Below are 14,941 nucleotides of genomic sequence, written 5' to 3' on the forward strand. Positions count from 1 at the left end.
TCAATGCAGTGAGACCATACCTCTTTGCATATCAAGTCTCAAGGCCGATCGGATCGCAATTTGTAATGGAGTGTTGCAAAGAAAACACAATACAAACTGTTAGAAACATGATTGTTAGTACAAAGGATATTGCAAAAAAATAAGCAAGCAAAATAAAAGAAAATTTTACAAAGTCCTCCAGATATGTCTTGTGGCTGCCACTCCCAAGATGATGGACCACTCCAGCCTCTAGTCGTACCCTCGCCGCCTCGCGCTATTGACTCCAATGTCCTGGAGAATCTATATCCTCCTCCCTCAGTTGGCGCTAGTCATTTGTGTCTAGCCACTAGGGCTTTGCAGCCCCACTCTTGAGTGCCTTGCGTGCGTCCGATCATCTATGTGACATATATGCACGCATATAGTCCATCATCTAGTCCGTAGAAAATCTATCTGCTGTGGCTGGAACCGGAAACTCCTCATGCAAGGATGCTACTATGTAGTCCTTGCTCCCCTCCAGTATGTTTTTCCAATGATCTAAGACATTGTGCTGAAAAACTTGTTGGCACAACTCTCTCATACGAGCCATCACCCTCCTCTCCTCATCAATCATGATGATGGCTCCGGACCTATCATCGAGACAAGATAGGCATATCCCCCTAGGGTATGCCTAAGATGGGTCCTCTCCCACCTGCGTCCATGCTCCTGGGCATATCCAAGAGACCCCCATACATCCGGTGTACCAACAGGGGTAGTATCTATCGAAGTAGCACCCATAGGGGTGCCAATTGTAGACGATTGAGCAAAAGCCGAAGTAACTAGAGTAGATGTCCCCATAGGTGTGACAAATCTTGGAGGTGATGCAACTCCAATAGAATGACGAGATGGAGATATCCCATCCGTGCCTCTGTAGCATCCATCTGATCCACGCTCCCTAGAACCCCCACGAGAGCGAGAAGTCACACCTGTGTCGCGTGCCGACCGCGGGCACACTAACTCCATATCTCTACAACATCCCCCTGACCCTGAAGCACTCCCTCCCTCTGGCCCAAGTCTAGAGCGTCGACCTCGTCTGCTCAAAGCTAAAGCATCTGATCACGCTGAAGTAGATCTAGTGGAGCGGCCTAACGATTTCCGAGACAGCTCCTGGTCTGCCATGTCTCTGAATCTCGCCATCTGATCTGGAGATATACACGTGAAGATATCCTACAACTCCTCATCGCTCATCTCTCAACTCATCCTGAAAATGTCACCTGCACAGACAAATGATGATATTAGTATAATCAATTTAAATCATACAAAGTACGGTAATATAAATCCTGAAAAAATGATCTCACTTAAAATGCATATCTTATGTACCCTTATAAGCGATTAGTCAACGAATTGAGTAAGTGGATACTCCAAGTATGAAATATCCTATGGTCCCATGTCAATCTCTTGACACAACTCCGCATACACTGGAAGGTCGATAGACATGTCAGCACAAAAGGATGAGTCCACCTCATTCTTAAAGATTTCTTGGACTCCTGTATTTCCAAAATTGTTAGCCAATGCTGGCTCCTCTACATGCTCCAAGCTTTCGGTGGCCTCCACCCCTTCCAATATGGACCCCTCTATTTGCATATTGTCATCATCTATGCTCGGAACATCGCGTTGATCATATACTCTCGCACTTCGGGGAGCTAAAGGTATAACATACCACCATCGAGGTTGTCGGGGGTTTAGAGAGAAGATTACCTGTTCACAAACACGTATAAGAGAGATTAAACTATTGTGATATGTACCATGTCCTAATACAATTAACAAACAAATGAGTTCATATACATGTTCACAATGGGCCGGAAACACAAATATGTCACGCAAATCCGTCCTTTTTTAAAAAAAATCTATTTCGAGAAATCCAGATGGACCTCCTCGAACTGTTGCTCCCGCTCCTTCAAGTATCTCTTTGAATCACTGCACATCGAATATTATCATAGAGAAGCTAAGGTAATCCATCGTAACAATACTTTGAAATACTCCATCTCATCTATAACTGTGTTTGGATCCGTTGCTTGTCGTCGACTCTCTTGCTCGAACCTTGCCATGATACCACAGTCCATTGTGGAGCACATTTTATCAATACGCTCCACGCGAAAATGTCGTCCGTGCGACCATGCTGCATTATATATTTTATATTGTACGTTAAAACACTCAAATTAGTTGTCGCATATAAAATATATATACGACAAATCCTAAACACGTCGTCACCTTTGGACTACATCCCCTCGAGAATTCCCACTCCTCCATTGAGACCTCCGCCCCTTCGCGAGACGCTGCTGTCAAAGCTCCATGCAACCATCGCATTGACATGAACCGCGGCATCTTCTCCATGCCCTCGGGATATCGAATCGGTTGATGGCACATACTACGTCGAAATTTAGATCGTGCTTCCTCTTGATCTTGCCTAGTGATCTCGTACTTGGTGAGCCACATCTGGCATGGTGCAACATATAAAAGTAATTCACCTTCTCCTCCATTGTAGCATCCATTCCTTTTTCTACCCTGTTTCCAACCACCACATCTTCGATCAGCCTATCATCGTCCTTAATAGACCATAGTATTTTGTTGTCTAGATCCACCGTTGGTAGCCATTGTGAAATATGTACTAGCGCTTCAGACACCAACCAACCTTCAGCCATGCTACCTTTTGGCCAAGCTCATTATCGCATAAAGCCTTTCAGGGTTTTTATGAAACATTCCAAGAAGAACATCCATCGCGTATGGACAGGTCCAACAATCTCCACTTCGTCTACAAGAAGCACAAGAAGGTGGATTTGTATCCTGAGCATGCTGGTAGGCAGGTGTTTCTCAAAGAGATAGACCGTCTCCACTGCTCTCCGCCTCGTGGATTCAATAGAGGAAGTCTTAATCTCCTTTTGTGAGATCCATTGCACCAAAGTCGACAACCTGTAAATGGCCCTGCGTATTTCTGGAGTAAGGCATCTTATGATTGCGATCAGTAGTACAAACTGCCACAAATGAGAAAGCATTATGAACAATGGCTACACTCCAAATAACAAAATGTGCATGCCAATTATAATCCATTAGTAGTACAAAACTGACATATCTTATGCTAGTCATGGGATTTTAGTCTTGATAACTGGTTGTCTTTAGAAAATGCAGACCTGAGAGAACGCATCATACCCGTCGGAGTGCGGATAGACTTAACTACTTGCTTCACAATGCGCTCTTCTTTAGTAGACAAAACCCAAGGAGCGCGAGGTAGCTGCACGCGACCATCGGCACAAAGCGCCTCCATCTTGCCTACCTCTTTCAAATCCATTCGTGCTCCTACAGTGTCTCTCTTTCCTGTGATGTGGTTCCATAGCAAGCTGTCCACATTCTTGAAAATATGCATGGGATCCAACAAGTGGTTGATCTATAAGTGGATCCAATATGGCAACTCGTAGAAAACTGAGAACCGCCACATTCCATTTGGATGTGACTCCACGTGGACCATTTTCAGCTCGTACCAGCTTGCGGCATTCATACGTGTTGGAGGTCGTCCAAGAAAACCTTCCCTGAGTTCATGACCCTCTGGCAAGAAAGCGGCGTGTCCTTGATATACTATCTTCTTCATGGTTCGTGACCTTCGAGAGTCTAACTTTGGCCCGCACAATGGACATGCATGATAACGTGAAGTAACGAGACCTGTTTCAACACCTCTATCCAGTGAATACAAACTTGAACGAGATAAAATATAGCTATTATCAATGAGAATGGAAGCCTATTTACTTGAGCACTCTCCGAATCTCGGAAAGTCATGCATCGTCCACATGAGAATGGTTCGGATATTGGCAGACTGTCGACCATCGTGCTTGCTCATATCTTGCATGGTGACCCCCTCCTAAGGATGAGATGTCCTTTCTTCGTAGAAAGCCATGGAGGGATATTGTAGTTGACAAGGACTATAGGCCACACACTGTAAGAAGTTGAGCGCAGACTAAATGGGTTCACACCATCCATTGCAAGACCGAGCTGAAGATTCCTTGGCTCTCGGGAAAGGCCTGGGAAGGTAGAGTCAATGTGACTTCATGCACATGAATCCACTGATATTCATTGAACTCTATATGTGGATCTATTTTGCATATGCCATGTTGTCAAGCTCCCTATGCCGCACGTACAAAACATGTAGTTTATGTGGGGGATAAGTGGAAAGTGTCTGAGAACTTTTTGAGCGATGGTTTTCCCTTGCAAGTCCTGTCGATACCTGTGAGCACCACACTTTGGACATCTCTCGATAGTCTCGTATTCTCCTCGAAACAATATGCAGTCATTGAAATATGCATGGATGCTATTGTTGTCCATGCCAAGCTTTCGTAAAACATATCATGCATCATCACGAGACTTAGGCATGGTATTTGCAAGTGGCAATATATAATATTTCAATAACCTGAAAAAAACCATAAAATACCTTGAAAAAGCACAAATGTTTTTAATAATAGTTCCTAAAAGAAATCAATGAATCGTACGTACAAGGTACCTAAACAACTCAGTCACACTCGCATCGCTCCACCCGTATTTTGCTTGCACACTTAGGAGTGCAAGCAGTGTTTTCAGGTGAGATACTCGGCACCCATCATATAATGATATGGATGCTTCCTCTATAAGCGGATCAGAAGTCTCGACATCCATGGGAATCAATGCATCGATCATTGCCTCCATCTCAGGCTCCAAGATTGTAGATAGGTCTGGAAGGCTGCTTGTCTTCTCTAGCATTGATGGTATAGATTGGGTAGTGTCTTGCAAGTGGTGGATTGGCTCATGCACTCCATCTATCACATGCCCACGAACTCTTCTAATTGGCCCCAAAGGGTGCACTCCTCCTTAAGACGAGACGTCACCTCCCTGGAAGGAAAATTTGCTAGCCACACCCAATCTTCTTGTATATGGTATTCAATTATCTTGCGAGTACAATGCATGATTGATATTAACTTTTCTTATTGTTTGCTGAAAATCCGCAATCGCCTAATCAATGATCTCAGATTGAACGTCGCCGAGGCGTCATACGTGTCCTATAGACAATCAACGTTTTCGTCTAATTGCCAGCTTGTATTGAGAGTAAGGACATGGGACACGCTGATTAAGATACGTCTCGCGATCTTGAACAACAAGACCTTCATCATTTTCCATTTTGTTTACGTTACGACAAACAATTTGTTTTTATTATCATTCTTTTTTTCTTTCTTAAATTGTTCTTCTCTCCTTCCATCTCTCTATCTTTTTCTCTTTCTTTATTATGTTGTATGTATTTTCTCTCCCTCTCTCTCATTCATTCTTTTTTTTTCTCTTCATCCCTCTCTCTCATTTTCTTAACGATCACGGTTATGACTACGATGAAGACCACGACCACGACCACGACCACGACCACCACTACAACTACAACTACCTGTAACATGTCCACTTGTTCCCTTCAGGACACGTCTTAGCAGTCCATCGGAAAGGATGTCTAGAAAGCTCTGCTTGGCACTCCCATGGAATGTCATAGGGTTTGTGATCTAGGACTTTCCGCGTCTGCCACATAGCGGAAGTATTTTGACCGTTCCCACTTAGGACCGACCTGAATCAGGGTTTTCCCTAATGGACATTTCCTAAACGGCAACTAGCGTCAAACTTGAGCGAACTACTTTACGTAGAAACTCCAGGTCCGAAGCAGATTCACACTGCACTTGGTTCAAGGAGAATGGGAAACGAGAGGGATGCAAGGCTCGACCTCTCTGCCATAAGGCGTAGTCCCATTTTGTTCCCCTAAAACAGCGTAAACCGGGATTATTGTAACTTAGATTCTAGGTCAACGCTCTTGTTTTTCGTGTCCCTTGAATGATATTCTAGTTGTCCATCATGATTGAGAAAAGTTCTCAGCCGCCAACTGGGACCACCCATCCGTAGGACGGACCCATGGCCACATCCACTGCACTTTCCTCAAGTTGTTTTAGTTATTTAATTACCTAACACATTTAGTTGGACATGTATCAATCAGCTTCCTTAATTAGCCAGTTAGGCACTGGTTCCTTCACGTAATCATAGCACTTGACATAAAAAAAGCAATGTCAAACAAATTCCTTTTCAACAGGTTATCATATTTATCTTTGAAATACATAAAGTCCAGCCCGTAGGCTTATCCATAATCCGCCTGAAGGCTACCCAGCAATCCACAGGGATTACTAATCCAAGATTCCACCCGTAGACTAGTATGCGGGCCTCGAGATCCAATCTTAAGTCACGTTGGCCTCTTGTGCAGGGCCCGAAAGGCGAGGGATTTACGGCCAGAGCCCCCTCTGGCACCCAAGCATCCTCCTGCTCCAAATAGCACTCAATGGAGAGACCTCTCGCGGCGGGTTCGGTCCACCTTCTCGGCGCGGTCAACAACCCCCTTAGTTAGGGTCAAGTAGGCAGTCGGGGGTAACTGAAGCTGCCTCTCCCTTCAGGCCTTCAACCTGAAGCATTAGATATATTTTCATCCTTTAATTCCTTGAGCAAACAAAGCAAAACAGTGCTCTTTAAACTGCTACAACCATAATCATTTCCATTGGTCGTTATTTTTGGCCAACTCCTAAGAAGTGAAACCTTCTTTCCGAATGCATCAGCACTCGATCTGGGATCAATTGCAACTTGGCAAGATTCCCAAGGGTTTGTTTGTTAACCCTATATCCTTTCGTTAGGGCTGTACCCTATTAACCCGACTTAATCAATATCTTTAGTTCAATTAGCAATAAATATGTTATTTCAATTCACTGATTGGTCCTTTGCTTCCAAGAAAATATCTAATCCCTGTGGTCTTGGTCACTTTACCCAAGAAAGGTACCCTATGACAAGGTGAAATAAAACGTAAGGGTGGAGAAGGGACCCCATCATGGTAAAATGAAATCATGACATAGATGCATGATCAGAACAGGGTGTATACATGGGGGTATGCAACATGGACGTGCAGGGACGCATCCCCACACTTAAGACCTTAACAGGAAGGGTAACCCAAACATCAAGGACATGATACCTCACTTAAAACATGACCGTCACTGACAACAGAAGGTGTAGGGTTAGAAAAACTTGGCCATGTTGTCGAGAATCAAGGTTGACTGTCGATGGCACGTCCACTATCGTTGCCAGCTGCAGGAGGTACCAAGGTATCTCCACAGCACACATCCTTCGTCCGTCGTGGCAGGAACCACGCAGTAACACCTAGGGAGGTAGCTGGTTGAAGGAATCGAATGAAATTTGTCGATGGAGGCCAGGGATATTACACTCAACTCGCAATTACTCATATGGAATGAAAGAGCAGTCACTCGTCCCATGTCTAATATCACGCGAGGTAATCAGGATGAAAACCCATAGCTCACACCCGGTTTAGGAATCGACAAAGGAATGGTACAGAGGGAGTATGCCAAGGTGCAAAATTGATGGTGCATCAATGCGTCCAATGCGTTTGGCATAGGTGCAAAGAAGAAAGGCAAGGGAGCCTTGTAGTGCAGTGTATAGAACAAAATTGTGTGTCCTATGCTGATGGCAGAAACCCAGCCCGTGGCCCTTCCCGTGTGTGCAACACTCCATTTACACATCTCACCTCTCATTTGATTTAAAGGGAAAGACTGCTCACTCACCCCACCCTCTATCTCAATCTCTAATAGATACAAAGGACAACCCATACTCACATCCCCATCCTGTTAGGATGAAAGCTCACATCACTCAAGGGGTTGGTGATGCAGATCATATCGATGGTTGGTGTCATCAGGATCTTGAAGATGAGGTATACCTAGGGAGGCAGCCTATAAATCCCGTAATTCAATGATTAGTAAGAAGAGTCGTCTGTTAATAAGGGCAGACAGACTGATATTGTAGAGACAGCGCACCAAGGGAGGTGGCTTCAAATTGCTTGCGGAAGAGGTTCTACTGGTGATGAGTCAGCTATCCTGAACTACAGGGTGTTACCACCTTTTCCACAGTCATCTTCTCGCCCAAGGGTATTTCCACCTTTTCTTAGAACGAGGCCTGTTATGACAGGGAATTGCTTCCTTTTCTCCCATAACAATTTCGTTGTTTCTGTTTTTTTCTTTCTTTCTTTCTTTTGCTTTTTCTTTTCTCCTCTTTTTTTTTCCTTTTCGTTTTTATGTCTTTTTTTTAATTTTGTAATAAAGGGAATGATAGAAATACCATATATTAGGACCAACCTCGCCACCGTTGTTAGATTAGACGAGCAGAGAACAATGTCGGGTTGAGATGGTTCTGCGAGGGGGTAGCAAAACGAGACCGCCTTATGAGGAGAATCATAAGGGCTATCAGAAGCACAACAAGAAGAACAGTGCGATGCCCAAAAGGGAAAGGGTAGGTCGACTGTGATTGTCAAGATCTCCAGGGAGGAAAGTACTTCTTCAGGTGATATCCATTGATGAGGAAAGCATCATCAGAGGCATCAACAGTCTGCACCTGAACAGAGCCGTTAGGATTGATGGCTAGTACGTGGTACGGGCCCATCCATCGTTGTTGAAGCTTGCCAGGAAACTTGCCAAATCTCGAATCGTAGGCTAGAACAAGATCACCTTCTTTGAACTCCTTGTGCTTGATGAAACTGTCATGATAGGCCTTGCGTCGTGCTTGAGTGGTTTCCATGCACTATAGAGCCATCCGCCGTATCCAATATCGAAATTGAAGTCTAAAATTTTCTACATACCCATGTAGAACTCTTGCTTTGCTTGGCACTTGATATTTTTAGTATCCCCACTCAAATTTTTATTTAAAAAATCTAGAATAGCTATGGGATTTGTCTTCAAATACGACTTTAAATCCCATCTTTCACGACACTTAAAATGATCGGATCTCTCTCTGCTGCTTCTAATGGCCTCATATTTCAGCTTTAAAATAATGCATTCTAATATGCTTTTGGCCCTTTCTGTGTCTTAAAATCCTTCTCTCATTGGTGACCATACGATACGCTAACTAATCCCTTGAACCCATAAATTGATCTACACACAAAGAAAACGTAAAGAGCATTACGCTGCTTCAAATAAAATATATAACATAACACAAAACGCAACTCTCACCCTACCCTCTGACAAAGATGAATGCATAAATCCCAAAAGGGATAGTCCAAGCGTAATTTGACAAAGAGATCAAGATCTAGTTGCTAATCAAGGGCTCCAACATAGATTGGCTAAAAGATCTATCAAAGAAGTCATCCTAAGTGCTGGTCTAACCTACCTACCCTAGCTTAGGACAATTGCACCAAGAACTCCCATAAGATGAGGATTCGTATAGCTTAGTAAACTAATTATTATTTTTTTAATTTTTTCACATTCTTCATTCTTCATTATTTGGTACTTGCACGTTTAAAAACAAGGGAGCTGAGTGTATTGTGACCCAAGGATAATAGGGCATCCGCCTCAAGTCCATTCTTAGTACCTAAGAACCTACCAAGCTCTTGTGAGGTGACACTAAATCCTCTTTTTTCACTCACATTTATTCCCACTCCAACCATCCTTCTTTTCCTTTGGCTAGATGATAGTACCCCCAAGAAGACCAAGGTATTTGGGTATAATTGGTTTATGAGAATCTAATAGGCCTTCACAAGGCAATGAACATTTGCTCATTTAATTTTTCCTCTTCATATTTTTATTTCAAGGGTTATAATCCCTTTTTACACATCTTCGTATTGTATGTATTTCAAAGACATTTATCATTTTCTTCTTTTATTCATAAGGCTTTTCTAGTTACCTCACAACTAATAAGAATTCCTAGAATGAACTAGGAGGATAGGATCACTAGGACTACCTATAAGGTAGAGCTTTATATGCCCAACAATGTCTTCATAGGAGCTGGACAACTACTCAAATCTCCCCAGATTCCAAGTTGATATTGAATCAACTAAATGGGATGTACATAGTAGCAATCCCATCCTTTGTATGTATTGTCCTACTGCTATAGATATAATTGGTGAGTTGGAAAGGGTGTCTCTTCAATTGGTTCAACAATTTTGGAACCAATTCGTTGACTCATTAGCGAATTATGATTATGAAGAAGACCTCTTTTTCAACTGTGGTCCTAGCTCAAATATATCTCTTCATGATGAGATGAAACCTGGTCAACTATAGGGGTTGCTATTTGAATATACTTTATATGGCACACAGTGGCTAGCTTGGGTGATGTAGAAAGTAGTCAAGACCCATCTACCGTTATTATTTAGAACCCATAAGCTAGTTAGATGACATATTATGCATACATCTCTTGCTATATATGTAGGAGGTATGGGTCATAATTTGATGCACTTAGTTTAGGGCTGAGATCTCTATTTTCTACTTGGAATGGCGCATCTTATTGCGCGCCCAATACCACTCCAAGAGGGAATGTCGTATAACCTATATTGATTTATTTCATTAGGCTAAGAGGGTAAATGGTTTCGGATATAAATGTTATATTTAATTAGGCCAACAAGGCCATGTGTCTGTTTAGTGTGGATATGTTTGATGGTTTTTTGTTTTAGTGCTACACTAGACAAGTTTGAAGAAGCACCTCGAGAGAGCCAATTATTGTGCAGACGCTTATTTTGGCTAGTCTAAGTGATGTCTTTCCTTTCCAAGTTCCTTCTCTTATGGGACAACAAGCTTGTCTATGTTAAAAAGCGTGGATCTAGAGCATGGCAGGAGCTATGGAGGATGGAAGATGAAGACAAGACTCATGTTGACATAGACAAAGAGCTATTACACAAGTGAATTAGTTTCCAAGATAGATTAGCTTGGACTCATAAAGAAAATCTTGTGTAATGTACTAACATTGACAAGCACTAAGTGAATGTACAAAGCATCATGATATTGTATTCATTCCATATGAAAATGATAGTCAAGTACAATGTTGTATAGAAGTTGGGTTTGTTCCACTCTCCTCACTATGCATATGGGATTCAAGAAATCTCTTCCTGGAGCATACATCATTTGTCTATTTCTCAACACCCCCCTCAAATGATGAGTTCGTACACTTGCTAGCTTTTACCCTCCCCCCCTTCATGATGACATGGCTCAGGAAACTAGCTCATAGGCAGTCTAGTCGAGTTAAAGCTTGAAACTTTACATCTTTGGCAAGGGTTTTTACAGAGAAAACCCACTAAGGGAAAAACTTATGAAAGATACAATGAAAATTATTTTAGAATAATCTATCAAAGTTGTTGATGGTAGTGGAAGCATCTTCTTCTTCTTCTTCATTCATGAATTGGTTCTAGTGTATGAGTAATTTTACCTTTGAATTCTTTGCTTGGGTACCAAACATCCTGTCAAGTTCCTCCCAAGCAGTTCTAGCATCTCTAATGCCAGAGATATGATGTAGCACATCATCACTTAGTCCCTAGGCAATGATGCCTAGTGCCTTGTTATTCATCTTTTTACATTCTTTGGTTTTTGGTGGAACTCTTGCAAGGATCCCTCTTTCTAAATCTTCTTTCCCGTCATTTGCATCACCCTCATCATCTTCAAAGAGATCCTAGAGGTCTTTCCTCGTGAGGTGGTACATGGTCTTTTCCTTCCAAGCATGAAAGCCTTCTCCATTGAACTTAACTATTTGTTCGAGCTCTGCCATTTTTTATTAGTAGCAAATAAACCAGCAAAGGATTTGTTCCTCAATGTGTCAATAGACACAAGTTATAGTAGTGTTAAACAACACTAGCTAGTATCAATAGATACTATGTAGTGGAAGTTTGATGTTGAACGTTGATAGTTGATGCTTGAACTTCCAAATATTCTTCTTAGAGATTTCCCTTGCTAAAAGTTGCATAAATTTGAGTGGTAGTGGCCTCAATGTACTGCAAGAATGAGATGAGAAATGGGCTTGTAGTTGAAGTGGCTATGGTGGAATTAGGGTTACACAGGCAGCAACGACGACTGGTTTTTCACTTGGGACAGCTTGTAGGCGCACTCATATGACGAATAATTTGATAAGGAAGAAGCTTATGAACCAAGCTTGGAAAGCCCTATGGTCTTGGCAAGGATTGTATCGTGTACATCGTACAGGGAGGAGTACAGATGTACTAACGACCAACATGTGTATTTCAGGGCAATGCGATGAATGTCATTTATGTTGAAGCCAAGGAGTAGTAATGTCCCATTGTAATGTGCCATGCAAGAGAGCAAGGAGTTCATGAATGTTTTACCAAAAGAGATCTTGGAGAGATATGGATCGTATGTGGAGATCCAACTCCTCCAAGTCAGGTAGGTGCTATTGTCCATAGACACAATTATGGCTGCAACTCTGAAAGGAGACAATGCTGAAGCTATAGTTTCCTAATGTCAATGATTGAGGTGCAAGGGGAGAGCTCTAAAACCAGATAAACACTTCTCTAGAAGGAGGTTTAGAAAAATTTGGCATGTGGAGAGAGATATGAAAGCTTCAAACTGACAGGGTGCTACTAGCTATGGCTGCCATGGAAGCTTCATTGAAGGTAGAAATACAAATGAAGTTGGAGATGGAATCCACCACTCAAACTAAGATGAGAAGAGATGGAGATGAGCTAAGCCATGCCCAATTGGGCTCTAATACCATGTTAAAAAGCACGGCTATAGAGCATGGCATGAGCTATGGAGGATGGAAGATGAAGACAAGACTCATGTTGACATAGACAAAGAGAGACCAACTGTTACACAATTGAATTAGGTTCCAAGATAGAGTAGCTTGGAATCATAAAGAAAATATTTTGTAATGGAATGACACTGACAAGACATTAAGTGAAAGTATAAAGCATCATGATATTGCATTCATTTCGTATGAAACTGATAATCAAGTACAATGCTTTATAGAAGTTGGGTTTGTTCTACTCTCCTCACTGTGATATGGGATTCAGGACATCTCCTCTGGAGTATAAAACATTTGTCTATTTCTCAACAGTCTAAAGGGTGGTGTGGTTGAATATGAAGCCTAGCATCAGAGGCCTTTGTATACATTCTTGAGTGGCTTGTGATGGTGCACACGTATAATAGATTGCTAAGGGTTCCCATGAATGATAATTGACTAAGTGGAGATATGGTAATTGGAAAAGAGATAGAGCAAAGAATGAAATCATGGAGGTGAAGAAGGTAAATTGTTTTTCTATATTACACCATGCATCCATGGAGAAGTGGCTTCATAAGTAACAGACTACCAAAATTGAACAAGAGGCAACACGATCAGTGCACATCAATGACCTATTTGATATCTTGAGGGTCTAGAGAAAATTCCACAAATTGTGCAAATGAGATGGTTGTGTGAGGCATTGATAAAAACATCACATGAAGGTTAAATAGTCACAAGAAAGGAGTGGAAGTTCTCTAGGGGATGTAGCCCAAAGATAAATGCGTACTTTCATCACTGTAGTTCATACTAAGTGATGACTAATCCTAATCTTCAATCCACAGTACAAATTCTATAGTCTGGCATGGTTATGTGAGCAGCATTTTTTGGTAGAGCACATCGTTAAATTACACTAAATGATGGATTGTGGTATCATGGAGAACTTTGAGCACAAAGTCAATGGAAAGCCATAGATCATCCAAACATTGTAGTGGAGGAGATGGAATACTTTGGAAACGTGTAAAGTGTCAAAGTGTGACTTTAGTACATTATCATAGCTTTTCCATTAACATATTTAATGTGCAATGATTTAAAGTTGTCTTGGAAGAAGCGAGGGCCATTGCTAATGAGGGCTAGCTAGAATCTTGGAGATAGATTCCAAGAAGAAATGGAATGATTTGTGAGACATGTTTGTCTCACAAAGTCAGTACAAGCATGTGTGAATCTTTTTCTAAATTTGTTAAGTAATCAAAGGCCATAAGGACTTTCTAATATTGATTAATTATTGACTATTTCATATAGGTGATCTTCTACTCTAATTTACACCTTGGACAACTCAAGTATATGATGAAACCAATGTATCTAGCATGGAGGAGTGTATAAATAGAGGAGGATGGCTTGCAAGAAGTGGAGGATGAGGAGAGCTCGTAATAAGTGGAAGAGACAAGCTCAGGAAATTTGTCACAAGCAGTGGAGATGATGGACATGGAATAATTCGTTATGAATTAGACTCGTCTTTTGGTGGAGACCTTTGCATAGAACTTTTGGTGTATGTGGAGCTATGCCGAGATGAGGATATGTTTACAATATCTTGTTGTTATGATTATTACCACTTATAATAGCACTTCATTGTAACATGTTTTAATCTCTTATACAAGTTCACATATATGATGTTCTTTTATTTTTCTTTCATCCCTATATTAAATGAACTAGTATCTATTTTTAAAATATGCAAGTCCTCACACTTGGTCAAGAGGGCATTATGAGTCAGTAATACATAGATGTGAAGCTAGACTCGCTGACTTTTGCACATATATCTCCATATCAAATTGTGCATTTTAGAAATAGAGTAGATTTTGAGTTATTCCAATTGACATTGTCATGTTAGACCTTATTATTCCTGTGACATATCAATCTCCAATAGGCACATGTGATCCTCTAGATTGGTCATACACAAAGGCTTAGATACACCTCATTCAATTGGTGGAGGTGGTGGGTTCACTGGATATTATGAAGACATGGATGATGTGTCTCCTCATTATAGTAGGAGTGCTTGCCCTATGGGTGCTCCTTGCTTTGCTACAATTAGCTCTGAGGTATGTTGTGGAGATGTAGATTATATGATCCTACAACCAATTAGTGCTCCTCTCTCTCATAGGATACTTGGGGGGTCCACTCTATATGAATCCTCTATATCATGTTTATTCAACACCTTTTGAAAAATATCATTATCTGTGAGTTTATTCAATCTATGAATAATTCTTTCTTCTTGACACCCTTATATGCATAAAAATGGTGTTTTAAAATCCCCTTGTTTTGAATTCACTTGATATATTTACATATTTATGAGTGATTCCCCGAATTGGGATTCTGGCTCAAGCTGGTTGGGTGGATATTCTGATGA

This window comes from Lygodium microphyllum, chromosome 18 (assembly GCF_053477565.2).
Source record: "Lygodium microphyllum isolate KBCC chromosome 18, Lygodium_microphyllum_v1.1.10, whole genome shotgun sequence".
Lineage (NCBI taxonomy): Eukaryota > Viridiplantae > Streptophyta > Polypodiopsida > Schizaeales > Lygodiaceae > Lygodium > Lygodium microphyllum.